Raw genomic sequence first — 26,953 nt, forward strand, 5'->3', positions numbered from 1 at the left:
CACTGCAGGATTGCACAGATTGCAGCCGGTGAGGCCAGCCCTGCCTTACTGGACCAATGCTTGTATTCATCCTCCATGTGAATATCACAGCAACTCAAGCCATACAACATTTACAGAAGTGGGGAGCCCGGAGAGTATCTGTCTTTTCATCTCTAATGAGACGATTTTCTCTCTTTTAAAAATTTCACCCGCCATTTTGCTCTGGCCGAATCAATGACCCAACTGGAGGTGATCCTAGCTTTGAAAATAAAAAATGAATGAAACACACTGATTATATAAAAAGCCTCTCTAGCCACCCAAACCCTGCACCTCGTGTACTTCTTCGTGTCCGACAGACTAGACCAGTTATAGGATCAGGGCAGCTTCATGGGAAAGCACCTCCAAGCTGCGGTGACCTCCCACGTGCGCAGACTGGCATGTCCCATCTGACCACACCTTGCGGTGGTCATGGGGTTCGGGGAGAAACGGTGCGGACTGTGCCCGGTCAGGGCTCTGTGGTAGGAATTCAGAAATAATCCAGAGCTTCCTGATCCATGTCAATGCTCCTGCACAGAGGACAGGAGCTGAGGGTTCTGGTGGTGGTCCGGATTGAGCCACAAGGGGGCGCACAGATCTCGCTCAGACCCCACACCTGCCCATCAGGAGTCTGCTCACATGTAGGTATAGCCCACCCCACCTGTCCCCCCCACAGAGTCCAGAGGTCGACAGGTGAAAAGGCGCCCTCCTTTATTTTTTTTTTATTTTTTAAGCTTTTTAAATTTACATCCAAGTTAGTTAGCATATGTGCTATAATGATTTCAGGAATAGATGCCAGTGATTCATCCTCTATGAACACCCAGTGCTCATCCCAACAAGTGTCCTCCCTGATGCCCCTTACCCGTTTAGCCCATCTCCCTCCCTCCAACACCCCGCCAATAACCCTCAGTCTGTTCTCTGTATTTAAGAGTCTCTTATGTTTTGCCCCCTCCTTGTTTTTATATTATTCTTATTTCCCTTCCCTTATGTTCATCTGTCTTATATCTTAAATTCCTCATATGAGTGAAGTCGCATGATATTTTTCTTTCTCTGACTGGCTAATTTCGCTTAGCATAATACTGTCTAGTTCCAACGATGTAGTTGCACATGGCAAGATTTCATTCTCTTTCATTGCTGAGTAATACTCCATTGAATATATATACCACAACTACTTTATCCAGTCATCCGTCGGTGGACATTTGGGCTCTTTCTATACTTTGGCTATTGTTGATAGTGCTGTTATAAACATTGGGGTGCATGTGCGCCTTCGAATCAGCACACCTGTATCCAAAAGGCCCCCTCCTTTAATGACGGAGCATCAGAGGCTCCTGTGGTTCCAAGAGGGGTCCGGAGTTGGAGGACAGGATGCTGTCAGCTCGCAGGTGGTGGGAACCAGACCCCAACACTGGCCAGCCCCCAACTAAGTTAACTAGGTCCATTTTAGGGGCATCATAGTTAAGGAATGATGCCAAGGTATATGATTCTGAAGATAAAGAGGAATTCCTATTATATCATGTTCTTCTTAACAAGATATTTCTTCCAAATGAAGGTATGACTTTGATTCATGGCTAACATGCCTCTCAGGATGCTGAGAACATCAGAGGACGTGTCTAATGACATCACATGTCGATTTGCGGTCATGTATGTTTTTGCATCCCAATGTCTACAGAATTTCCCTCAGCCAACCTGGCAATATAACCCAGTGGTGTCCTGATTTGTGGTTATACCCTTGGCAAAAACCAGTCTTCCAGCTGCTGAGCCACGGGCAGCCATAAGTTCATCCCCTCTAAATATGCCTCCTTCTGGACCTGAATGTGCCCTTTGTCCAAGCTGAGCCCTCCTGTCTCCTGTCCAGGGCCCTGTTTGCTCTTCCAGCAGCAGGAACCATCCACCAGAGGGCACTCACGCTCCTGCCTGAACTCCTGCTGACCATTTCCATCTCCTGACCAATGCAGGTGTTTTCACTGCCACAACACCCAACCCTCAAATACACTTTAGATTTGCTCATGGTGAAGTTCCTGGACGGCAGTCAGGGACCCTGGAGAAGAACCTTACGGTGGCAGATGTGACACAGTGGACTTGTAACCAGAAGCAACCCCAGGCCCACGGCGTTGGAGAGGGGTTGGTGCCAGGGACAGTGGCTGGACACTCAGGGCCCAGATGCTATTATGGGGGTATGGCTGTGCTTGCCGGGTGGAGAAGGCCTCAGAGAGAGGAGATGGTGGAAACTGAGTGTGGTAGGCAATAGTGTGACCCCCAAAGATATTCACACCCTGCTCCTAAGCCTGTGAACATGGGACTGGGCATAGCAACAGGGAATTAAAGCTGTTAATAGGCTAGACTTTAAATAGGGAGATTATATTGGGGGAGATATTTGTGTCAAGCTTCTAATCTGACTGTAACATAAGACTCTAAGATTAACAAATTGTTTTTCTTTAAGCATTTTCCTTTTTAATTTTTTTAATTTTTATTTTTGACAGAGAGAGAGAGAGACAGAGCATGAGCATGAGCAGGGGAAGGGCAGAGAGGGAGGGAGACACAGAATCTAAAGCAGGCTCCAGACTCTGAGCTGTCAGCACAGAGCCAATGCGGGGTCGAACCCATGAATCGCGAGATCATGCCCTGAGCCAAAGTTGGACGCTCGACCGACTGAGACACCCAGGCACCCGAGGATTAACAAGTTGTCTTGTTTTCAAGCCATTAAGTGTGTGGTAATTTGTTACAGCAACCATAGGAACCTAATCCCCTCGGAAGCCCGGTTAGACCCAGCCAGGTCCACACAGGAAAGGACAGTGTGGACACATGGTTGTAGGGCACAAGCAGGTGATAGAGAAATGTGAGAAATATTGGGGCAGGTGGGGGACCTATGGAGGCTTTGGTGACGGTTTCCACATGGAGCAGAGAGGAGCTGAAAGATTCAGTAGTGACTCTCAGGATCCTTGCTTCAGCAGCCAGTGGAGGGCAAGACCTGTATCAGGAGGAGTCGCGTGCAGGCTGAGCCTGTGTGAACACCAGAAGTGAACGATTGAATTATGCGTGCAGATCAGACGGACGAGAGGGCCTGTGGGCACTGGTTCCGCTGGGTCCCAGCTTCTGTGAGAGGCCAGCAGGACGCGATCCTCACGGCTTTGGCCTCGGCTGGGAGGTCTTCAGACTCGGTTAGGATGGATTTGGGTGGGCGGTGGGACAGCACACAGAGCACACGGAGTGGAGCGGGGTCCCACCTGGAGCAGCCCCTTCCTGAGCCACAGCCTGGGACGCTGTTTCCTGGCCGCCCTGCTGGTGCCCTGCCAGTGCTGTCCTGTACGTTGCAGCTAAGGAGTCGGAGAGTCACCGGTCGGGTCACTATTAACCATTTGCATCCTTCCATCTTCTTTGTTTTCTGTGTTCAGTTGGGATCACTTGCATGTCTGTGCTTTACAGGCCCAAGTAGAATAACATAATAATCCAAACTACATTTTCTCCTGAGTATCTTTTGTTTCGATTCCTCATGCAGCTTGAATATACTAGAGAAAAAGAAAAAACACAACTCAAAATCCACCACCACCAGGTTACTGGCAGGAGCAAATACCCCATTATTGGAAAGCCTCATCCTCCCTTCTCCCCTCAGACACCAGGGGACCATGCACAAGAATGCAAACCGCTGACATATGTCCCAGGTGATCTGGGAGAGTCCGGGAGTATGCACCTGCCAGCACGCAGCTTCTGTCTCATGGCGTCCATGGATGTTCATCCTCAGAGCCCTGTGACCAACCATGCCTTAGGAGCCCTCGGTGTCACAGTGCAGGTCGTGCACTGACAGAAAGGGAAGGGGAACGGGGCAATGCTGGGTCTAGGAACACCCTCAGGTATCTCTAGTGACCAGCAAACTCATTGGGGTCAGATTTCTAACACGTGGACCTGCAGGTACCCACCTGAGTCTCTGAGTCAAGTGTAAGACGTTCTGTCACATAATATGGAATTCAGTCTGGGTTTCTGGGGACCTCACTGCCTTGGGTCACACGGAAGTATCATCTGGAGAAAAGAGTCACATTGGAAGTGGACTGTCAGCTGCCTTCTTTGTGACGATGACGCTCAGCTGGTCTCATCTGAAATTAAGTTTAAAGATTTGGATTTTCCTGTCAACTAATTCATTTCAACACTGAAAGAATGTATGAATTGTCCTATTTCTCCAACACTGAAGATTATGAGGAACACCCACTGTACTTCTTCAGCTGGAACTCTCATTTTTTATGTAAATGATCATTACTTTTACACTTTCTTACAGCCCTTGCTCTCCTTGAAAGTATCCCACTGACGGGTTTCCTAAGTCCAGCCATCAGAACTCCCAGGACACACCCTCAGGCCACATGCTAGAAAGTGCTGGAAAGGCATCCATCTCCAGCACTGTGTAGCCCCAAACACACTTGAAAATTGTGTCCAGATTGGAAGCCTGCACTGCTCCTTTTCAAGCTTTTGCCTTGTTCAACACACAGGGGATAGTGGCACGATTGTATGGTCTGAGAAACTGAGGTAGTATTTTTGGCAAAACCATGAAGGAAAGGAAAAAACTCAAGGCTTCATTGTGGACGTGAAATACTGAAATGCCTATCAGACAGCTAAGCTCTTCTGGACACTTGTTCTAGGAGGTCCTTCCATGCCCTGCCCATAAAAGTGGGCTAATTTCTCCGTGTTTCCCCACACCTGTTAGGTCTCCAGTCTTTTAATTCATCCTAAACACTATCTCTTCAATTGTCTTAATATTTTCAAATTCCTGAAACTTCACAAGCCCCAACTGATTCCATCGTAGCCCCACAGCCCGTTATGTACTTTCATCTTGCCTCATCAACCATATTGTAATTACTCCTTTCCATGTGCTATTGAAAAACTATTCTGACACTCATTACAGACAATAAGGCACACTTTATTGAGGCTGACTGCAACAGTGGGTTTGCAGTAAGGGAGACAGATTGGACTCAACTCTAAGTCAACAAGAAGAGTGGTGATTTATAAGCAAGAGCACGGTGGGGCAGTCAGTGGATGGAAAATTACCAAGAATTAGAGTAATTCCTGCTAAGCTGACCTAACAGGGTTCTTACTGAAGACAGGCTGGGAGTGATTGCATACTACCTAGCAGATGCTAGAGACAGAGAGAAAGGGCTCGATTGATATACTGACAAAATCTTGAAAGACTTATCAGGGAGATACAAGAAAAGTTTATCAGAGACTACCACAAAAGCTAGGCCAGTGTATTTTCACATATAGATGAAATAAACAATTATCTAGATAAATGTAAATCACCAAACCTCACCTCAGAACAAAGGCATAATATGAATAGAGCAATAACTAAAAAAATTAAAATGTGAATCACTAATTTCCCTCCATCAAAAAAACAGTACCAGGCCCTGATGTCTTTATGGGTGAGATTTAACAAATCTTCAAGTTAAAGATAATCCTCAACAAACTCCTCCACGAAATAAAAAGTTTTAAGAGAATACTTCCAAGGCACCTAGGTGGCCTAGTCGGTTAAGTGTCTGACTTCAGCTCAGGTCATGATCTTGCGGTTAGTGAGTTTAAGCCCCGTGTTGGGCTCTGTGCTGACAGCTCAGAACCTGGAGCCTGCTTTGGATTATGTGTCTCCCTGTCTCTCTGCCCTCCCCCGATTGTGCTCTCTCTCTCTCAAAACTTAATAAATAAGCTTAAAAAGAAAGGAAAAACCATCTCCAGATATCTGTGTTTCTTGTTCATGTTTATGTTCTTTCTCCTTTGAGTTTGTTCCTTTTCTTATTCCTATAGGTGGATAATTAGCTCTACAATGACCATCTTTTTCTTCTTTTCTATGTTAAGCATCTTAACATTTAAAATTTGCCCACAAGCCCACCTGGCTTGCATCCTGTGGGTTCTATGTAAAGTTTTTACTGTCACCCAGGCATATTTTGAAATTGCCATTATTGTGTCTTCTTCAACCATGATTCTTTCATCACACACACGGTTTCTATGCAGATGGTGGTGTTCGGCTTATCCTTTTATTCAGTTTTCTGCTTTCATAGCATAGTGTTTACAGAGTCTTCCATGTCTGGGTATTGACTGAAATTTGCTGTGTGGCCTAGTATGTGGCAGATATTTATAAAGTTGACATTTGTGCTTGAAAATGAGTATGACCACATTTTACATATATGCCAAGCTTCTTGCATTGCTCAAATATTCTCTATCCTTCCTGATTAGCTTGCTCTCTGATTTATGAGAGACAGAAGTTCAAATCTTCTACCAAGAAAGTGGATCCCAAGTGGCTTTTTAAAGCCACGCATTTACCTAATACATATCTGCCCAAAAAGCCTGCAAAAATTCTATTGTAGAATGAAACCCATCAAGAGTTACAGAATTACTGTTTCTACAGCAGCATGTGCTTTTCCTCACAGTCTGTAGTCAGTGAACTTGTTCTCCTACAGACAAAGTGAAGAGTGTAGAGTCCCCAGGGACTTATATAGTGGAGTGGGGTGAGGCTCTGGCGAATTAAAATTCTTCATTTTCAGGGCAGACATGTGAATTAGTAGAACCACTCAAGGAGTCCTCTGGCACTATCCATTCTCATTAAAGATGCTCTTGCCCCAGAGCCAGCAACCAGCCTCCACTTTGGGGTATTAGTATATGCCCCAGGGAAAGTCTTCAACCTGTGCCTAAGAAAATATGTTCCAGGGTATGGAAGTCTTGCTCTGCTAGCAGTGATTTCAACTTACTGCCTTTCAGTAGGGGAATGATCTGTGCCTTATTCCTCAGGTCGGATCCTACCCAGCAGTTAAAATGAAGGAGATTAGGAGCACCTCATTGGCTCAGTTGGTTGAGTGTCCAACTTCAGCTCAGGTCATGATCTCGCAGCTTGTGAGTTTGAGCCCCACATTGGGCTCTCTACTAACAGCTCAGAGCCTGGAGACTGCTTCAGATTCTGTGTCTCCTTTTCTCTCTGCCCCTTCCCGACTCTCTCTCTCTCTCTCAAAAATAAACATTAAAAAATAAATAAATAAATAAATAAATAAATAAAATGAAGGAGATTACATAGAACAACAATGCTATATGTAAAAAAGACTCAGGATTTTTTTAATCCTGGGACAAAAAATACTTAGCTTATGACTCATTTACGTAATTTTTTTTAAAAAAGCTATATTACATGTTATTGGTGAATACAATCGTGTAAATAGGATCAACCAAACAACTATTAAAAGTCTCAGGCATAGGATAAAGCCCTCTTCCTACAGCAAGTCATTACCTCTGGGGAAAGAGGGCAGCAAGGGAGGAGGAGCTGGTGTCTGATTTTATGTAACATTTTGCCTCTTTTCTCAAAAAGGGAGATCTGAAGCCAATATCTAAATGTTCACATCGGTTAAATCTTGGAGGTGACCAAACAGCTCACTGTACCATTTCTTCTACTTTACTAGCTGGCATTTCACTTGTAGAGTTCAGCTTTTTCTTCACTATTTCTTTGTAGAAATCTATAAAACCTTGTTGACTGAAAAACCAATCTGTTTTGCTGCCTCGTAGATCTAAGGAAGGAGAAATCTAATGTTTTCATTAGTCTTAAATGTTTTGAACTGTGTCAATTTGGCCCCGCTGGTTTAAGATCAGAACAATGGGTGTTCATTCACCATGTTTAACTGATCAACGATTGTTTACACCTACCCATTGATTTAAAAATAAAGAAGTGTTCTAATCTGCTACAGATGTCTTCATAATGTTTAAGTGTCCAGATCTGACTCTGTATGTTTAATGAGCTCTAGATAGCCTAAGAGCAAAAACACCAGGGTTCCTTCTTTCCAGAAAACAGAACAGAAAGTACAAGCACTACTCCAAACCCAGTCAATAATCAATCGATGAATCCTCTCTCTCTCTCTCGCTCTCTCTCTCTCTCACTGCAGGATTGTGGGTGATCATCTCCCATGCTTGCATGCTTGGTTGCAGGTCATGGATTTTGGCAGAAATCAGTGACTTTTGAGAATGTTGGAAGGCACTAGTGTATTTTTTGTCACCTCAAAGCACCTATGGACAGTCTTTGCTTTTCCATACAAGAGTAAGCTTAGGGGCGCCTGGGTGGCGCAGTCGGTTGAGCGTCCGACTTCAGCCAGGTCACGATCTCGCGGTCTGTGAGTTCGAGCCCCGCGTCAGGCTCTGGGCTGATGGCTCGGAGCCTGGAGCCTGTTTCCGATTCTGTGTCTCCCTCTCTCTCTGCCCCTCCCCCGTTCATGCTCTGTCTCTCTCTGTCCCAAAAATAAATAAAAAACGTTGAAAAAAAAATTAAAAAAAAAAAAAAAAAAAACAAGAGTAAGCTTAGGAAGGCTTTGCTTCAGTCTAGGTCAGGCTGCCTGCAGATATTGACACTTTCCTCTGCTGCCTTATTGCCAGTTACATTAAATACAGTTTATTCACTGCGTTCATTAACACAGTGTTCATTAACACTGTACCATAGTCAACATCTGTGCGAGCATATACAATGGCCCTCATGCAGAAAAAGGTTGAAAACAAAGACAGTAAGAAGAAGGTGATGATTATGGTGGAAGTTAAGAAGGAAATCATTGAGAAGTATGAATGAGGTATGCAAGTGGCCAAAATTGAAAGATTTTATAAGAAGTCTACATTAACCATTTGCACAATATTAAAGACAAAAGAATAAATAAGGGAACTAGATGCAGTAAAAGGACTGTGACCGAGAACTTTATCTTCGAGAAGGCAAAGACCTTGTACACCACCCTCATAAGTAAACTGCCAGTTACATCAACAGAAAATGAAGAAGTCATCAAGGCAAGCAGGGGATGGTTTGGTAAGTTTAAGAGGGGAAGTGGCATCCATAGTGTTGTGAGGCATGGAGAGGCTGCGAGTTCAGAATCTGAGGCAGCTGAAGTGTTTGCTACCAAGTTCCAAAAGCTCATGGTTTCCAAGTGTTACCTGTCGAAGAGAGTTTTTAACTGTGATGAGACGGCGCTTTTTTGGAAAAAGATGCCAAAGAGGACCTACATTACAGAAGAAGAGAATGCAATGCCTGGTCACAAGCCCATGAAAGACCATCTCACCCTTTTGTTTTGTGCTAATGGAAGCAGGGATTTCAAAGTCAAGCCCCTGCTCCTGCATCATTCTGAGAATCCATGAGCCTTCAAGAAATGTCAAGGTTTTACTATATATATATATATATATATATATATATATATATATACACACACACACACATACATATATATATATAATATATTTTAAATATATTATATATATATATTCAAGAAATGTCAAGGTTTTATATATATATTCAAGAAATGTCAAGGTTTTACTATATATATTTAAATATAGTATATTAAATATACTATATATATATATATATATATATATATATATATATATATATATAATCAGGTATTTTTATTCTATTCTTTTTCCATCTTTTCTCTTCCTTATTCTTTATTTTCCTCTGTTTCTCTGGAATTAGCCTTATCTTTTTTTCATTCTCAGTTTGGTTTTATTTTCTCCTCTTCCCTTTCTCTCTTTTTATGGGATCAGGCTCCCCTCCCTTTTTTCCAGGGTTACTTCAACAAACAAATCAAAGCACATCCAGTTAAAAGTCCAAACACTCCACCAATAAAGGCAAGGAGAAGCTCTGCAGAGAACTGACCAATGGGAAAGAGCAACTAAAACACAACAGAATGCACACAGAATACACCAGAAACACTTCCTGGAATACCAGGCCCTGCACAGTGTATGACTCCTTTTTAATATGGTAGTACTCTCAGGTGTAGGACACATAACAAGCTTTTAAAACATGCAAAAGAAAAAAAATAAAACATGCAAAAGAAAGAAACTAAGCCAGAGTGACAAGATGGAAGAATTCTCCCCAAAAGGAAGGTCAAGAAGTAATCACAGCCAGAGAGTTGCTCAAAACAGATATAAACAATATAGTGAACAAGAATTTAGAGTAACAGTCATAAGACTCACAGATGGGCCTGAAGACACCAGAAAAACCCTTGCTGCAGAGATCAAAGACCTAAGAACTAGTCAGGATGAATTCTAAAATGTTATAGCTGAGATGCAAAATAAACTAGATACGGTGACAGCAGGGATTAAAGAAGCAGAGGAGAGAATAGGTGAAATAGAAGATAGAATTGTGTAAAATAATGAAGCTGAAAAAAAAAGAGGGAAAATAAATTACTAGATCATGAGAGGAGAATTATAGAGGTAAGTGATTCCATGAAATGGAACAATATCCATATGACAAGAGTCCCAAAGAAAAAGAGTAAGAAGAAGGAGCAGAAGGTTTATTTGAACAAATTGTAGCTGAGAACCTCCCTAATCTGAGGAAGGAAACAGGCATCTAAGTACAAGAGGCACAGAGAACTCCCTTGAAAATCAGTAAAAACTGGTTAACACCATGACATGTCATAGTGAAACTGGCAAAATACAAAGATGAAGAGAGAATTCTGAAAGCAGCTAGGTACAAAAGGTCATTAACCTACAAGGGTAGACACATAAGGTTAGTAGCAGACCTGTCCACTGAAACTTGACAGGTCAGAAGGGAGTGGCAGGAAATATTCAGTGTGCTGACTAGGAAAAATATGCAGCCAAGAATTCTTTATCCAGCAAGGCTGTCATTCAGAATAGAAGAAGAGATAAAAGCTAGAAGAGAATAGAAGGAGAGATAAAGGCTTTCCCAGACAAACAAAAACTAAAGGAGTTCATGATCACCAAACCAGCCCTGCAAGAGACCCTAAGGGAACTCTATGAGTGGAAAGCAGCAAAGACTACAAAGAGAACATTGCCACAAACATGAATTCTACAGATAACACAATGGCACTAAGTTCATATCTTTCAATAACCACTCTGAATGTAAATGGACTAAATGCCCCAAACAAAAGTCATAAAGTATCAGAATTGATTTAGAAAAACAACAAGGGGTGCCTGGGTGGCTCAGCAGGTTAAGTATATGACTTTGGCTTGGGTTGTGATCTCATGGTTCATGAGTTCAAGCCCTGTGTTGAGCTCTGTGCTGACAGCTCGGAGCCTGATTCATATTCTCTCTCTCTCTCTCTCTGTCTCTCTCTCTCTCTCTGCCTCTCCCCCCCTCACACTTTCTCTCTCTCTCAAAAATAAACATTAAAAGAATTTTTTTTTAAAAAATGCAAAATCTATCTATATGCTGCCTATAAGAGACTTATTTTAGACCTGAGGACACCTGCAGATTGAAACTGAGGGAATGGAGAACCACCTATCATGCTAACGTGCATCAAAAGAAAGCCAGAGTAGCCATACCTATATCAGACAAACTAGATTTTAAAACAAAGACTGTAACAAGAGATAAAGAAGAGCATTATATCATAATTAAGATGAGCTAACAATTGTAAGTATTTATGCCCCCAACTTGGATAGCCCAAATATATCAACCAATTAAACAAAAACCTAAGCAAATTTATTGATAATAATATTTTAATTGTAGGAGACTTTAATACTCTACTTACAGAAATGGACAGATTATCTAAGCAGAAAATCAAGGAAACAATGGCTCTGAAGACACATTGGACCAGATGGACTTAACAGGTATATTCGGAACATTTCATCCTAAAGCAGCAGAATACACATTCTTCTCAAGTGCACATGGAACATGTTCCAGAATAGATCACTTACTGGGTCACAAAATAGCCCTCAACAGGTACAAAAAGATTGCGATCATACCATGCAGATTTTCAGACCACAATGCTATGAAACTTGAAATTAACCACAAGAAAAAATTTGGAAAGCCCCTAAATACATCGAGGTTAAAGAACATCCTACTAAAGAATAAAAGGGTTAACCAGGAAATTAAAGAAGAAACTAAAAAATACATGGAAGCAAATGAAAATGAAAACATGACAGTCCAAACACTTACAGATGCAACAAAGGCAGTCCTAAGAGGAAAATACATTGCAATTCAGGCCTATCTCAAGAAGCAAGAAAGGTCCCAAATACACAACCCAACCTTACACCTAAAGGAGCTAGAAAAGGAGCAGTAAATAAAGCCCAAAGCCAGCAGGAGAAGGGAAATAATAAAGATTAAAGCAGAAATAAACAGTATAGAATCCAAAACAATAAAACAAAGCATTAGAACAGTTCAATGATACTAATAACTTGTTTTTTGAAAGAATAAATAAATTTGATAAACGCCTAGCCAGACTTCTCAAAAAGAAAAGACAGAGGACCCAAATAGACAAAATCATTAATGAAAGAGGAGAGATCACAACCAACACCACAGATATACAAACAATTATTAGAGAATACTATGAAAAATTACAAAAACTGGACAATCTGGAAGAAATGGACAAATTTATAGACACACACACTGCCAAAACTCAAACAGGAAGAAACAGAAAATCTGAACAGGCCCATAACCAGCAAAGAAATTGAATTGGTAATCAAAAAATCTCCCAACAAATAAGAGTCTGGGCCAGATGGCTTCCCACGGGAATTCTACCAGACATTTAAAGAGAATTAATACCTATTCTTCCCAAACTATTCCAAAAAATAGAAATGGAAAGAAATCTTCCAAACTCATTCTATGAAGCCAGCATTACCTTGATTCCAAAACCTGACAAGGACCCCACTAAAAAGGAGAATTACAGGCCCATATCCTGGATGAACCTGGATGCAAAAATTCTCAACAAGATAACAGCAAATTGAATTCAGCAGTACATTAAAAGAATTATTCACCATGATCAAGTGGATTCATTCCTAGGCTGCCAGGCTGGTTTCATATTCACAAATCAATCAATGTGATACACCACATTAATAGAAGAAAGGATAAGAGCCAAATGATCTTTTCAATAGATGCAGAAAAAGCATTTGACAAAATACAGCATCCTTTCTTGATAAAAAGTCTCAAGAGGGGCACCTGGGTGGTTCAGTCAGTTGAGCATCCGACTTCAGCTCAGGTCATGATCTCACAGTCCATGAGTTTCAGCCCCATATCAGGCTCTGCGCTGACAGCCCAGAGCCTGGGGTCTGCTTGGGATTCTGTGTCTCCTTCTCTCTCTCTGCACCTCCCACACTCATACTCTGTCTCTCTTTCTGGGTGGCTCAGTCGGTTGAGTCTCTCTCGAAAATAAATAAACATTAAAAAATTAAAAACTTTCAAGAAAGCCGGGATAGAAGGAACATACCTTAACATCATAAACGCCATATATGAAAGGCCCACAGCTAATATCATCCTCAACGGGGAAAAACTGAGAGCTTTCCCCCTGAGATCAGGAACACGACAGGGATGTCCATTCTCACCACGGTGGTTCAACATAGTCCTAGAAGTCCTAGCCTCCACAATCAGACAACAAAGAGAAATAAGAAATAAAAGGCATCCAAATTGGCAAGGGAGAAGTCAAACTTTCACTCTTCACAGACGACATGATGCTCTACATGGAAAACCCTAAAGACTCTACCAAAAAACTGCTAGAGCTGATTCATGAATTCAGCAAAGTTCCAGGATATAAAATGAATGTACAGAAATCGGTTGCATTTCTATACACCAGTAACGAAGCAGCAGAAAGGGACATCAAGGAATTGATCCTATTTACAATTGCACCAAAAAGCATAAAATACCTAGGAATAAGCCTAACCAAAAAGGTAAAAGATCTGTATGCTGAAAACTATAGAAAGCTTCTGAAAACAATTGAAGAAGACACAAAAAGATGAAAAAAACATTCCATGCTCATGGGTTGGAAGAAGAAATATTGTTAAAATGTCAATATCACCCAAAGCAATCTACACATTCAAAGCAATGCCTGTAAAAATAACACCAGCATTCTTTTTTTTTTAACGTTTTTTATTTATTTCTGAGACAGAGAGAGACAGAGCATGAATGGGGGAGGGGCAGAGAGAGAGGGAGACAGAATCGGAAGCAGGCTCCAGGCTCTGAGCCATCAGCCCAGAGCCTGACGCGGGGCTCGAACTCACGGACCGCGAGATCTTGACCTGAGCTGAAGTCGGCCGCTTAACCGACTGAGCCACCCAGGCGCCCCTACACCAGCATTCTTAACAGAGCTAGAACAAATAATCTTACAATTTGTTTGGAAATGCAAAAGATCCTGAATAGCCAAAGTAATGTTGAAAAAGAGAAGCAATGCTGGAGACATCACAATTCCAGACTCCAAGCTGTATTACAAAGCTGTAATCATCAAAGACAGTATGATCTTGGCACAAAAACAGACACATAGATCAATGCAATAGAATAGAGAACCCAGAAATGGACCCACAAACATATGGCCAATTAATTTTCCACAAAGCAGGAAAGGGGATCCAATGGAAAAAAAGACAGTCTCTTTAGCAAATGGTACTGAGAGAACTGGACAGCAACCTGCAGAAAAATGAACCTGGACCACTTTCTTACATCATACACAAAAATAAATTCAAAATGGATGAAAGACCTAAGCAGGAGACAGGAAACCATCAAAATCCTACAAGAGAAAACATGCAGCAACCACTTTGACCTCCGCCACAGCAACTTCTTACTCGACACATCTCTGAAAGCAAGGGAAAGAAAATCAAAAATGAACTATTGGGACCTCATCAAGATAAAAAACTTCTGCACTGCAAAGGTAAGAATCAACAAATGTAAAAGGCAACTGACATAATGGGAGAAGATATTTGCAAATGACACATCAGATAAAAGGTTAGTATCCAAAATCTATAAAGAACTCACCAAACTCAACACCCAAAAAAACAAATAATCCAGTGAAGAAATGGGCAGAAGACATGAATAGACACTTCTCCAAAGAAGACCTCCAGATGGCCAACCAACACATGAAAAGATGCTCAACATCACTCATCATCACCATATTGAGATACTACCTCACACCTGTCAGAAAGGCTAAAGTTAACAACTCAGGCAACAACAGATGCTGGTGAGGATGCGAAGGGGGAAACTTTTGTACTGTTGGTGGGAATGCAAACTGCTGCAGCCACTCTGGAAAACCATATGGAGGTTCCTCAAAAAATGAAAAATAGAACTATCCTACAACCCAGCAATTGCACTACTAGGAATTAATCCAAAGGATACAAAAATGCTGATCTGAAGGGGCACATGCTCCCCAATGTTCATAGCAACCTCCATCAACAAAAGCCAAGTTATGGGAAGGGCCCAAATGTCCATCAACTGATGAACGGATAAAGAAAATGTCGCAAATATGTACACAATGGAATACTACTTGGTGATGAAAAAGAATGAAATCTTGCTATTTGCAACAAGGTGGATGGAACTAGAGGGTATTATGCTAAGCGAAATAAGTCAGAGAAAGGTATCATATGATTTCACTCCTGTGAAATTTGAGAAGCTCAACAGATGAACATACAGGAAGGAAAGAAAAATAAGATAAAAACAGGGAGGCAAACCATAAGAGACTCTTAAATACAGAGAACAAACTGAGGGTTTCTGGAAGGGGAGTTGGTGTGGGGATGGGTTAAATTGGTGATGGGCATTAAGAAGGGCACTTTTTGGGATGAGCACAAATATATATAAGAGATGAATCACTGGGTTCTACTCCTGAAGCCAAGACTACACTATTAACTAACTTGAATTAAAAAGAAAAAAAGCACAGGGACAGGACCCAGGGGCAAAAAAGAGAGTTGCACTTGGAGTGTGACGAGTGACTGATTACATACCTTCAGGTTGGGAGGGGGTTAGGGATAGTATAAGTCTCTAAGGAATTTTTCAAGCCAGGTTTCCAGGACCTTGAGAGGCTAGCTGCTGTTAGGAAAAGGTCATTTACTGCTGTCTAGTAAACCCTTAGTCATGAGACCCTTCGGATGTATATCAGGGGGCCATATGCTTGGAGGATGATTGCTAACATATATTTTGGGGAAGAAAGATAAAGCAAGTTTCCAAAGGAATTTCTTTTTTTTTTTTTTTTTTTTAATTTTTTTTCCAACGTTTATTTATTTGTGGGACAGAGAGAGACAGAGCATGAACGGGGGAGGGACAGAGAGAGAGGGAGACACAGAATCGGAAAACGGCTCCAGGCTCTGAGCCATCAGCCCAGAGCCTGACGCGGGGCTCGAACTCACGGACCGTGAGATCGTGACCTGGCTGAAGTCGGACGCTTAACCGACTGCGCCACCCAGGCGCCCCTCCAAAGGAATTTCTATATGTTTAGAGTAGATTCACAGGATCCTGGGGGGTCGGGATAATGTCAAGCTGAGGTTTTCTTTTGCCCTGAGCAAAGTGTTGACAGCAGGGTAGCTGAGTTCCTACAGGAAAGTCACTCTGCCTGTCCCAGGGACTTGTTAGAGGGCTGTGAGCTGTAAGGAAATCTAATTTTATCTACATTTCTTTTTGCCTTTATTCTCCACATCATTAAAGCCAACACCACGAGCACTGATTTCTCCCTCAAAGACCTATGTTGCTTTTCACTTTACTTTCACTGTTTTGGATTCAACAAGCTTTTCATCTTGAAAATATTCAGCAATGCAGTGAAGAGGCCTGTTGACTCTGTGCATGAGACATGGTACTGTTGGGAGTTTCACAAAGAGCATAGATCAGATTTGAGGAAATATTTTAGTCAGAATAAGCATTTCCTTGGATTCATATAGTATAGATCTTACTGTGCAGGCATTCTGCATAAATTTTCTAATAGACCTGAAAAGGACAAAAAAAAGTAACCTCTGTTGCAATATCTTATTTTCCTGTAGGACAAAAAAGAATCTGAAAGACAGATGACTGTGCCTAAGCCACACACGGTTTTGGCAGATAACGAGTAGACCCCTGAATCCTGCCTGTCAGTCAGGCTCTACTTAGGGTCATTCTGCAACTTCACGAAAGCTCAGTGAAAAGAAAGTAGCACATAAGTGGATATACCATGCTACCTGTATATACTATGAAGATGACAGAAGAAAGCTCTTCAAAATTTTTATAATGTTTATTATTTATTTTGGGGAGAGAGAGAGACAGAGAATGGGCATGGAAGGGTTGGAGAGAGAGGGAGACACAGAATCCAAAGCAGGCTCCAGGCTCCGAGCTGTCAGCACGGAGCCCAATGCAGCGCTCGAACTCACGAGTGCAAGATCATGACTTGAGCTGAAACTGGCTGCTTAACCAACTGAGCCACCCAGGAGCCCCAGAAGAAAGCTCTTTAAAATGCTCTTAGAATATCCCTGTTGTCATCATCATCAGAATCACAATCATCGACAAAGGTGAAACTATTAGTGTCAGCAAGACCATCAAAAGACAAAGTTTTCAGTAGTTGCCATGCCCAAATAATGTATAGTAGCATTTTCAAGTCATGTTTCTGTTTCACTTGGGGTTTTGCCCCATTGTAAGTATCTGCCCCCACTTCCGTGTATTTTTTTTTTTTTTTTTTACTGTGTATTCCTGGTAGTGTATACTGGCAAATATGATTTGTAGAGGCACTTTTAGGAAAACAGGTTTGCGCGATGGACTGCAGAAAGGGCCCACAGTGACCCCCTGGCTAAATACAAACAGGCCTATTGGGTGACCCACCTCAAAACAATCATAAGCCCTAACTGACCAATGGGCTACTTACAGCCAGACACAGTTACCAAGAAAGGGAAAATTCCATATGTCCCATACCTCCTCACCTTCCTGCTTTATTTTTTTTTAATTTTTTTTTAACATTTATTTATTTTTGAGACAGAGAGAGACAGAGCATGAACGGGGGAGGGTCAGAGAGAGGGAGACACAGAATCTGAAACAGGCTCCAGGCTCTGAGCTGTCAGCACAGAGCCCGACGCGGGGCCCGAACTCACTGACCATGAGATCATGACCTGAGCCGAAGTCAGCCGCTTAACCAACTGAGCCACCCAGGCGCCCCATCACCTTCCTGCTTTAAATATGGCCCCCACCCAGTGCCTCCTTGCAAACAGCCTCTCCTCCACTATCCTGCCCACCAATCCCTTGCAGTATATTCAATAAACTTCTGTCTCTTTTCTTTCACCTTGAATGAATTCTGTTACCACCCAGGTTATTGGCTTCCACCCAATCATCTCCCCACATTTGGAGGCCCCCATCCAATCAGACAGACACTCCTTAATTTAAACATTACATGATTAAATTTATTTTTTTCAAAAAAAAAAAAAAAAAAAAAAAAAAGGAACATGGGCCATGTTCAAATGCCCAGCATTTTGAAGCATACCACATGGACAGACATACCACACATACTTATAAGCAAAGAAGTCTTTTTAGTAATTCTCAGTTTGGCAAAAATGAACACATTCATTAACAGATTAACAGGCACAAAAGTACTTGTAGCCTGAAAACTGTTTGTGGTAACTAATATTTAGTGTGCTAACTTACTTAGAATTCATCTAGGTATTTACAGACTGGTCAGTATTTCATTTAATTTGGCATAGTACAAGTCTGTAAACTACCAAGAGATACAGATCATTTTCACATTGACATATGACAAGATACCATTGCTATTGAAATAATGTTTTGTCAGAATTCATTCACTTTCCTTCACCTAAGGACATTTTTACAAATATTCACTTATTTTTCTCTATAGCCTTTACAATGGAGACTCTCAGGAATTGTAGGGACTCATCTAGTACCACCAGGCAAAGGAGGGCACATATTACACATAGGACACATACACTCTACTAATGTAATTAAACAAGCCAACAGCAGGCTGAGGTGGCTCTAACACCTTGGTGGCCTACACAGCCAAACCAAAACCTGAGCTAGGGTCAGAGCACCCCCACCCCAGAAGAGAAAACTGGGAAGCCAAGCACAGACCGCCAACTTGGTTTGCCCAAAGAAGACCAAAGCTCCAGCCATAGCCAATCAAACTATGTTATTGCTTTGCTTCCAGCTCTTCTTTAGAAAAACCTTTGGCCTGGCTCCTGTTCTTGGAGTACCTCTGGCCATCTGTGCTCTGGTTCTGCCCAATTCCAATCTCTATATGCTCAGGTAAACTCTTGAAAATATGAATGTGCCTCAGTTGACCTTTTCTCGGTCCTTACGCACTCATCAGAGAGACAGATGCAACAAGAGTGCTTAGAGCATCTGTTCAACGAAGACAACTTCCTAGTGGAAAGTCCTGGCTCTCACTCTTTCCTCACCTTGACCTCCTGACCAGGAGCAGGTGCCAGGGGACTGGGCAAGTTGAGGTCACCTGCTCAAGAAGAGGCCTGAAGCACTGCTATCAATCTTTGTGGAGGGGACTCAGAAGATGTCCTGTGCCCTCATGTGTCAGCCAATGGAGGCTCTGGATGAAACTGCAGGAAGAGACTGAGGACAGACCAAGCAGCCAGCCATCTGAGTGTCTCCATAGCCTGTCCCAGCGACATAATATCCAGCCCACTTCCATGGAGCTGCACAGCCTCAGGTGGGGTCCTTGAGTCCCTTGAATGACCATGATGGGGGCAGCACAACGAAGCCCCAGAGACTGTCACAGCAGAGGAGTCCTAGTGGGAAGGGGAAGGTCTCAGAGGTGTAGACAGAGGGCTAGAGGAGGTGAAGGTGTTGAAAGGGGACACATCTAAGGATCCAAGGGATGGGAACCTGGGTGGCTCAGTCCTTTAAGCGTCCAACTCTTGGTTTTGCCTCAGGTCATGATCTCACAGTGAGTTTGAGTCCCACAACTGGCTCTGCATTGACAACGCAGAGCCTGCTTGAGATTCTGTCTCCCACTCTCTCTGCCCCTACCCCCTTGCTCTCTCTCACTCTCTCTCTCTCTCTCTCTCAAAATAAAATAGAAAAATAATTTAACTTTTTTAAATAAAAAAAAGAATTAAAAAAAAAAAAGGATCCAAGGGAACTGAAGGGAAAGTCAAAGGGCAAAACAGGAGGAAGGAGGAACAGAAAGGTGGCAGAGGAGGGGGTTTCAAAGGAGCCCGCTTGCAATTCCCAAGGTGCCCCATGTAGCCATTAAAATTCCCAGGGGTATCTCAGAAAACCTGGCCATTTCTGAAGCTACTGACTGAAGCGAGGGCAGTACAGCGAAGCATGTGGTCAGCAGGGCAGGATGAAGGAAGATGACAATGGTCCCTGGGATGAACAGACTGTCAGGAAATCTTGAAAGGGGCCAGAAAATTGCACCATTGCATTAATTTCCTCCCATACACATTCCCTAGGCTAGAGGAGGGAGTTCCATTGGAACATTGGAGAACTGCAAGGTTCCTGAAAACATAAACAGAGCTACTCCTTTACAGAAGATCTGGAGCACCAAGAATCAAATTTAGGCCTCTCGGTAACTCTGCTGGTATGCAGACTGCAAGGTAGCATCTGACACGTGCCTTCTGTTGTGAGAAATGCTTCTCTTATACCGGTACTGGCTGCTGAGACACATGTTACAATCTCATTGGCCAGGAGCCCCTCTTTCGTGTAAGAGTGTGACGTCAGAGAATGACTCATTCCAGTAATTATAAAAGGCTGGATTTCTATGCGAGACAAAATTTTGGGAACGAAACAGAGAAGAGCACACTCCTTCTGTCCTATAGCAATTCAGTCACGTTTAGTATCAACTTCGCCGTCATGGAATTAATTGCGAACATTGTAGCCACCTTTGTCCTGAACAACATAAGAATGTATATCCTGGAGTTGCCCGTGCCATTTCTGGAGAACCAGTGCAACGACACAGGTTGGTCAAACATGCTGTGCCATTTTCTGTTGAAGACTATCCTTACTTATGCCCTGCGCAATCTTGCTTCCCGTGTCTGCAAGCTGAATGTTGGAAGGTTCTTGCTAAATATGCCATATTGCTTTCGACGCAAGATGTTTTCTAAACCCACAGCTGTGGTTGTGGTTTAGCTACTGTTACAGCTACGCAATCTGAGCTCTCTGAGGAAATACTTGTTATCTAGAGAAGAAGATATTAACTTCCTAGCTTATCTACATCCAGTGGAGCTTGTATGTGTGCTCAGCTCTCTCCGTGAGTTGTCATCTGGCCCCTTATACCGGACTCACAAAGAACACCGGCTCACAACACAACTGTGAACTGAAACAAGGAAATGGAATCACAATGTTAAGGAGATCCAACATGGAGCCGGGAGATCACCGCTGAAGTTGGGCCTATGCCCGCCCACACCTGGATGTCACATGACTAGCCTGTGCCAATCAAAAAGGGCTACATCTGGCCGCCATTCTCAGAAGAGAGCTTGCTTTGCGGAATTCCACCCAGCTAGTACCAGGGTAGTATTTGCTACAAATCTTAATCTACAAATATTAAATTTAATTTACAAAAATAAATTTAATCTACAAATATTAAAACTCATTGTTTATGCTGTGTCATTCAGATCTCTTTCAGAAGAACTTCTACAGGCTGGCGGGGGGGGGGGGGGAGGTGCGGCGGTTACCTTTATCAACTCTTTGTCCACCTGCCTCAGAGAAAATTTCCAGTTCCTCTAAAATCTGTGTCCAAATACTTGTTTTGGGAAACCCTGGCCCTCCCTATCCAAAGCAGGATCCCTCGACCCTGTGCCCTCCCCACCCCCATCCCCAGAGCCTGGCAACCAGACCAGAAACCCCCTTCCTTCCTGCAATCACCTCTGGTCTCTGTGTGATCCCTGCACCCTGCAATCCCTCCTGCCTTTCTGGACTCCGCTCCCCCACTGGACTCTCACCTCCCCCACACCTCCACCTCCTGCCCATTCCTCCTTCATCTGGGCCCCCTCTGACAAGCCTTGAGCTCCTGAGCCCCTGAGTCTCTGTCTGCAGGTCTCTTGGCTTATACAGCTTAATGACTCCCCACTTGACCAGGAGCTCCCCCAACTTGAGTGTTTTGTCTTCAATGTCATCTCCATTGAACATCCAACCTGTTTATAAATTTTTTAACAGTCCTGGAAACTACAATCCCCAAATGGACTTCACTCTACCCAAATGGAGGCATCTGTACTTATGTGTACCCTCCCGAGACTCTTTGGAAGAATGTGTTTTCCTCTCTTTTGTAGCTTTGAGAGGCTTTCCTCATTCTGGGTCCTGTTTCCCCATCTCATCCACCTTCTCTCCCCTGCTTTATCCTCACATTTACTCTTTTCCTCCCTGGGCCAATCTCCCTTCTCTCTCTCTCTCTCTCTCTCTCTCACTCTCACACTCTCCCTCTCAACACTTGAGAGTACATAGAGCGACCACCCGGACAGTCCAGAATAATCTTTCCATCTCACGATCTCTAACTCCATCACACGGGCAGTGTCTTTGCCGGGGAATATGACATTCACAGGATCCAGGGATAAAATTCATGATGTTTTGGGGGCCAATTATTTGCTCTAACACAGTACTAAAAGAACTCCAGAAATTCTCTCTTCATATTAAAAAGGAAAAAAAGAAAGCTTTGAAAAGGTCACCTTGGGGGCGCCTGGGTGGCTCAGACGATTAAATGGCTGACTTCGGCTCAGGTCATGATCTCACAGTCCGTGAGTTCGAGCCCCGCGTCGGGCTCTGTGCTGACAGCTCAGAGACTGGAGCCTGCTTCAGATTCTGTCTCCCTCTCTCTCTGACCCTCCCTCATTCATGCTCTGTCTCTCTCTGTCTCAAAAATAAATAAACATTAAAAAAAATTAAAAAAAAAATAAAAAGGTCACCTTGTTGCAGCCCCGGGTACGTGATTATGGTACAATGCTGTCACCCCACTTGTACCTCCTCATGCTCCCAGCCCTATGCAAGGATCCCATTGCTTCCCATGATCAGAAACACTTTTGCTCCTTCTGATTCGTTCTTTGGCTGTTTGCAGGTTATTCAGAAGAGGAGAATCTTTTCCTTTTACACCCTCTTATTAAAAGCAGACCGAACATCCAACAAAACTTGTGTCTTTGTAACAAAAAAAAAAAAAAAAAAAAATACTGAATTCCACCTGGACATCACAATACTTGACACCAAAGGCTCTTGCAAAAAGCTCTTATACATGAACCCAGGTAATCTCAGCCTGAGAAAACCAGGACAAATAAAACTCCCTGACCCTGAACCTTTTGCCACACTCTCTATGTGCATTTGGGCTCTGTCCTACACTTTCGTCTGTCCTATGTTGCAATGCATGCCTTTTTACACCGGGACAAACTGTGCTCATAAAGTTCATACTTTGCTCCCAAAGTTGTTTTTCTGCTCCCTGATTTTTCCTACCAGAGGCTCATTCATGTGGAAGGACTATTATCTTTCCTACAGAAACTTCTATTTCACAGGGATAATTTGAGTGTTGGATAACCAAGGACTGTCAAAACCAGAATAGGATATCAGACGTTGTGAAGAGGGTTCTCCCAAACCTTTGTATACATATACATCCCTTTACTACAACACGGCAAATGGGACATGTTCATTAAGAGAAGCAATATATTCATAACGGTGTGATTATGCTTTGTTTCAGCCCATTTGGAAATCATTTAGGTATTTAATGAATATCTATAATTAGCTTAACTTAGCAGAAGGGTAATATTTTAAGTTACCTGAAGATCTTGGAAACTGTCTTCAGGCAAACATAGTACAAGACATAATGAGTGAGGAAATAAAGTCTTCTCAGAGTAATTGCTTTTTCTTTAATTCATAGGCATTCAGTCTCCACCCTTCTGCCAGGCTACTGGCAGTCAAGCCACTGCCTCCATGGGGTCCTGGTGCTGTCCAATCCCTCCATACTCTCTAAACTCTGAACCCCCACCAGCTGGGCATGTCCTGTGGTCTGTCCCATATCCCTAGTATCCCATCCTAGCCCACATGCTGCTGTGTCCTGGGAGCTCTTTGTGTGCATCTAACTCCCTTGAGAGATACAAACAGCTCTGCATCCAGCTTCTGGAGGTTTGTGTCCATCCTTATGACTGTCTACTCCAAAATGGGCTCCCTGAATCAAGTGTTTTGTGCCCAGTGTCAGGGTGCTTCTCTGAGTCTTTAAGAATCTTCACATTTCCACCAACCCCCCTCCCCACCTCTCACACTGACCCCTAAGGCTGCAAGGCTGGGACCCCTAAGGCTCCCACCTCATCCTTCACGTTCTAGCTGCTCTCCCCACAGCAGGTGGGTCAGCCTCCACCTAGACTCCTCACGCCCCTGGACACTCCTGCCCTGACAAGTCTATGCCATCTTAATCATGAACCATGTTTCACACACAGATTCCCTACCCTGCTTTACACGATTTTATCCCCAAATGCTCAAGGGTCAAGAGGAAGACAAAGGAAGGGGTTAAGACTTAATGCCCTAGTGAGTAGGAAGTTGAGAGTTCAGAAGGAAAGCAGAAGTTTGCCAGTTAGTGATAAAGGGGTGTTGATGGGGGACAATCAAAGGATTCAGGAAAGCTGAAGGGAAAATCTTAGGTATAAAAAAAGGATGAATAAGGATTAGTTGCATGATGAGAAGGGAGTAATCTTAGATGAGCCAGGTTGGGGTTCCCATGTTGCTGGAAATACCCATCTAAATCCCCCAGTTTCCTTAGCAGATGTTTACCATTTCTAGAGATATTGAACTGAATTAGTGACATACCAGTGACGCACAGTTGGTGACAGAAGAAAAGAAATGACAACTACAGAATAAGAGATACCCATGGATTAATAGATAGTTAAACCGGAGAGAAGAAAAACTTGGAAGGAGTTGAGAAAAAGTCTGGCTTATTCAACGTCCTCACACAATCTCCAGACCTGAAGCCTTGGAAACCCTGTCCTCTCATCAGCTCAGACAGTCCCTGAGTGGGGTGGGAGAGGTGAGTGAACCCTTCAGAGGGTTGAGTTTGGGGAGACTGAAGGAGCGGGGACTAGAGCAACTGCTTCTTTGAAAATCCATCCTGATCAGGAACAGAACCATGTGTCGGAAGACTTCATATTGGTAAAATGTCCCTACCCCCCAAAGTGATCTACAGAGTCAATGCTATCCACATTAAAATCTCAATGGAATTTTTGGCAGGAAGTAGAAAAAAATCATCCTTCAATTCATATGGTATCTCAACGGACCCCAAGGAGCCAGAACAATCTAGAAAAAGAGAATCAGGAGGCTTCACATCCCAATTTCAAAACATATTTCTGAACTACAGGAAACAAAACCTCCATAGAAACACACATGTAGACCAAAGGAACAGAACAGAGAGCCCCCAAATAAACCCTCCCACAGATGGCCAAACGATCTTTGACAGGGGCCAATCCCACCCAATGGAGAAAGGACAGTCTTTTCAAAGAAACTTCTTCTGAAGACTGGATATCCACACACAAAAGAAGAAAACAGGACCCTTCCTTTCTACCATACACAAAAATTCACTGGAAATAGATAACTGATCTCAACAGAAGACCTAACACTATGACGTTGAGACAGGAAAACAGGAGAAACGTTCGATGACATTAGATTTGGCAATGAGGTCTTGGACATGACACCAAAAGCACAGGCAACAAAAGCCAAATAGACAAGTGGGGCCATTTCAAGCTTACTAACTATTGGCCCCAGAAGAAACACTCAACTGAGTGAAAAGGGAAACTACACAATCGGGAAAGTATTTGCGAATTGTGTATCAGTTAGGGAATTAACTGATACATCTAAAGTATGTAAAGAAATTCTAAAATTCAACAACAACAAGAAAACAAACTACCCAATTAACAAATGGGCAAAAATCTTGAATACACGTCTCCAAAGATATACAATGGCCATCAAGCTGATGAGAAAATGCTCAACACCACTAATATTACAGAAAACAAATGAAACAGCAAGGAGATATCATGTCACAGCCATTCGGATGGTCACAATCAACAACAATAACCAAAGCATTCAAAAACCGAAAAGCATAAAACAACTTATGCTGGAAAGGATATGGAGATATTGGAACATTGGCACATGGTTGGACAAAATGTAAAATGGCACATTTGCTGTAGCACACAGTGAAGAGTTCCCCCCAAATCAAGAAATAGACTTACCATGTGATCGCACAAACTCAGTTCAGATTTTATATCCATAAGAATTGGAGGCAGTTTATGAGCATCCCCATACATTGCTGTGTAATTCTCAAGAGTCAAGAGGTAGAAGCAGCCAACGTGTCCACAGACAGAGGAGTGGATGAAGAACATGGGGCATCTGTGTATAGTGGGGTGTTGTCCAGGTTTAGACAAGGAGATGATTCTGACTTGCTGCTAAGTGAACTAAGCACATCACAGAAACTCAAATACCCTAAGATTCCACTTACGTGAGGTATGTAAAGTAGTCAAATTTATAGAAACGAAAGAGGAACTCAGAGCAAGTCAGGGCGGAAAGGAGAGAACACAGAACTGTGGGTGTAGATTTTCAGTCACAAAATGAACTCATGCTGGAGATGTGTTGTGCAACACTGAGAATCTATATACAGCCATTGACCTATCCACTGGTTAATGGTTAATGGTAGTAAATTTAATATTATGTGTTTTTTTCTATAATAGTTAACAATGTCTTTAAAAGACAAATTGGGGTGAAGAACCCAGGGGCCCTTGAGACCTTCCTGACTTCGAAGAAAAAGCTCGGGATGTGACAAGTACACAGGGTTGGTGGTGAGCTTTGTTTCCTGTTCCCCGTCAGCCTGTTTCCACCCCAGATGGTTGCTCGTGGGGTCTCTGAGCCCCTCAAGAGTCCACAGTGGGGAGGATGCTCAAAGCTCCAATGGTTATCCAGAGTTGAGGGGCGAAGGTGGGAGGGGAAGGGCCGGGCAGGGAAGGAAAGAGCGGTAGAGGATATAGCAGTATGGAAGCGGGGACAGATCAAAAGATTCAAGAGAGCTGAGGAGTCTAAGATGTGCCTCCAAAATAAAAAAGGAAAGAGAGAAGAACAAAATGGTGACAGCCTTGCTCAGTACAGGGAACATGAGACTCTTCATCTCAGGGTCATGAGTTCAAGCCCCATGTAGAGCCACTTAAAAAATTAACATAAAAAAATTTAATTACCAAATAAAAAAGGAAAAATGAGGGCTGGGGATGAGGAGGCAGACACCAGAGTTGAGCAGGTTGGGAACCTTCTAACTCAGGTTCTCTCTGTGTCTGTTGAAGTTCCCCCTTATATTTAAGAAACCCTTTGCCTTTTCTGAAGATATTCAGCTGA

The 26,953-nt window shown here is 42.9% G+C and overlaps 1 long non-coding RNA gene across 4 annotated transcripts; it reads right to left on the reverse strand.

The window, feature by feature from the left end:
• Positions 1 to 2,457: 2,457 nt before the first annotated feature.
• Positions 2,458 to 26,234, reverse strand: LOC132690605 (uncharacterized). Of its 4 annotated transcripts, none has more exons than XR_009615446.3 (3): positions 25,807 to 26,159; positions 3,664 to 4,103; positions 2,458 to 3,521 (listed from the first exon to the last, which is right to left on the reverse strand). It is a non-coding gene; the product is annotated as an uncharacterized LOC132690605 (long non-coding RNA). The 4 variants fall into 4 exon arrangements; XR_009615445.3 differs by having other exon boundaries at positions 3,704 to 4,103; positions 25,807 to 26,157; XR_013552343.2 differs by having other exon boundaries at positions 3,930 to 4,103; positions 25,807 to 26,148.
• Between the last annotated feature and the right edge of the window lie 719 nt (positions 26,235 to 26,953).

This window comes from Panthera onca, chromosome E2 (assembly GCF_046562875.1).
Source record: "Panthera onca isolate mPanOnc1 chromosome E2, mPanOnc1 haplotype 2, whole genome shotgun sequence".
Classification (NCBI taxonomy): Eukaryota; Metazoa; Chordata; class Mammalia; order Carnivora; family Felidae; genus Panthera; species Panthera onca.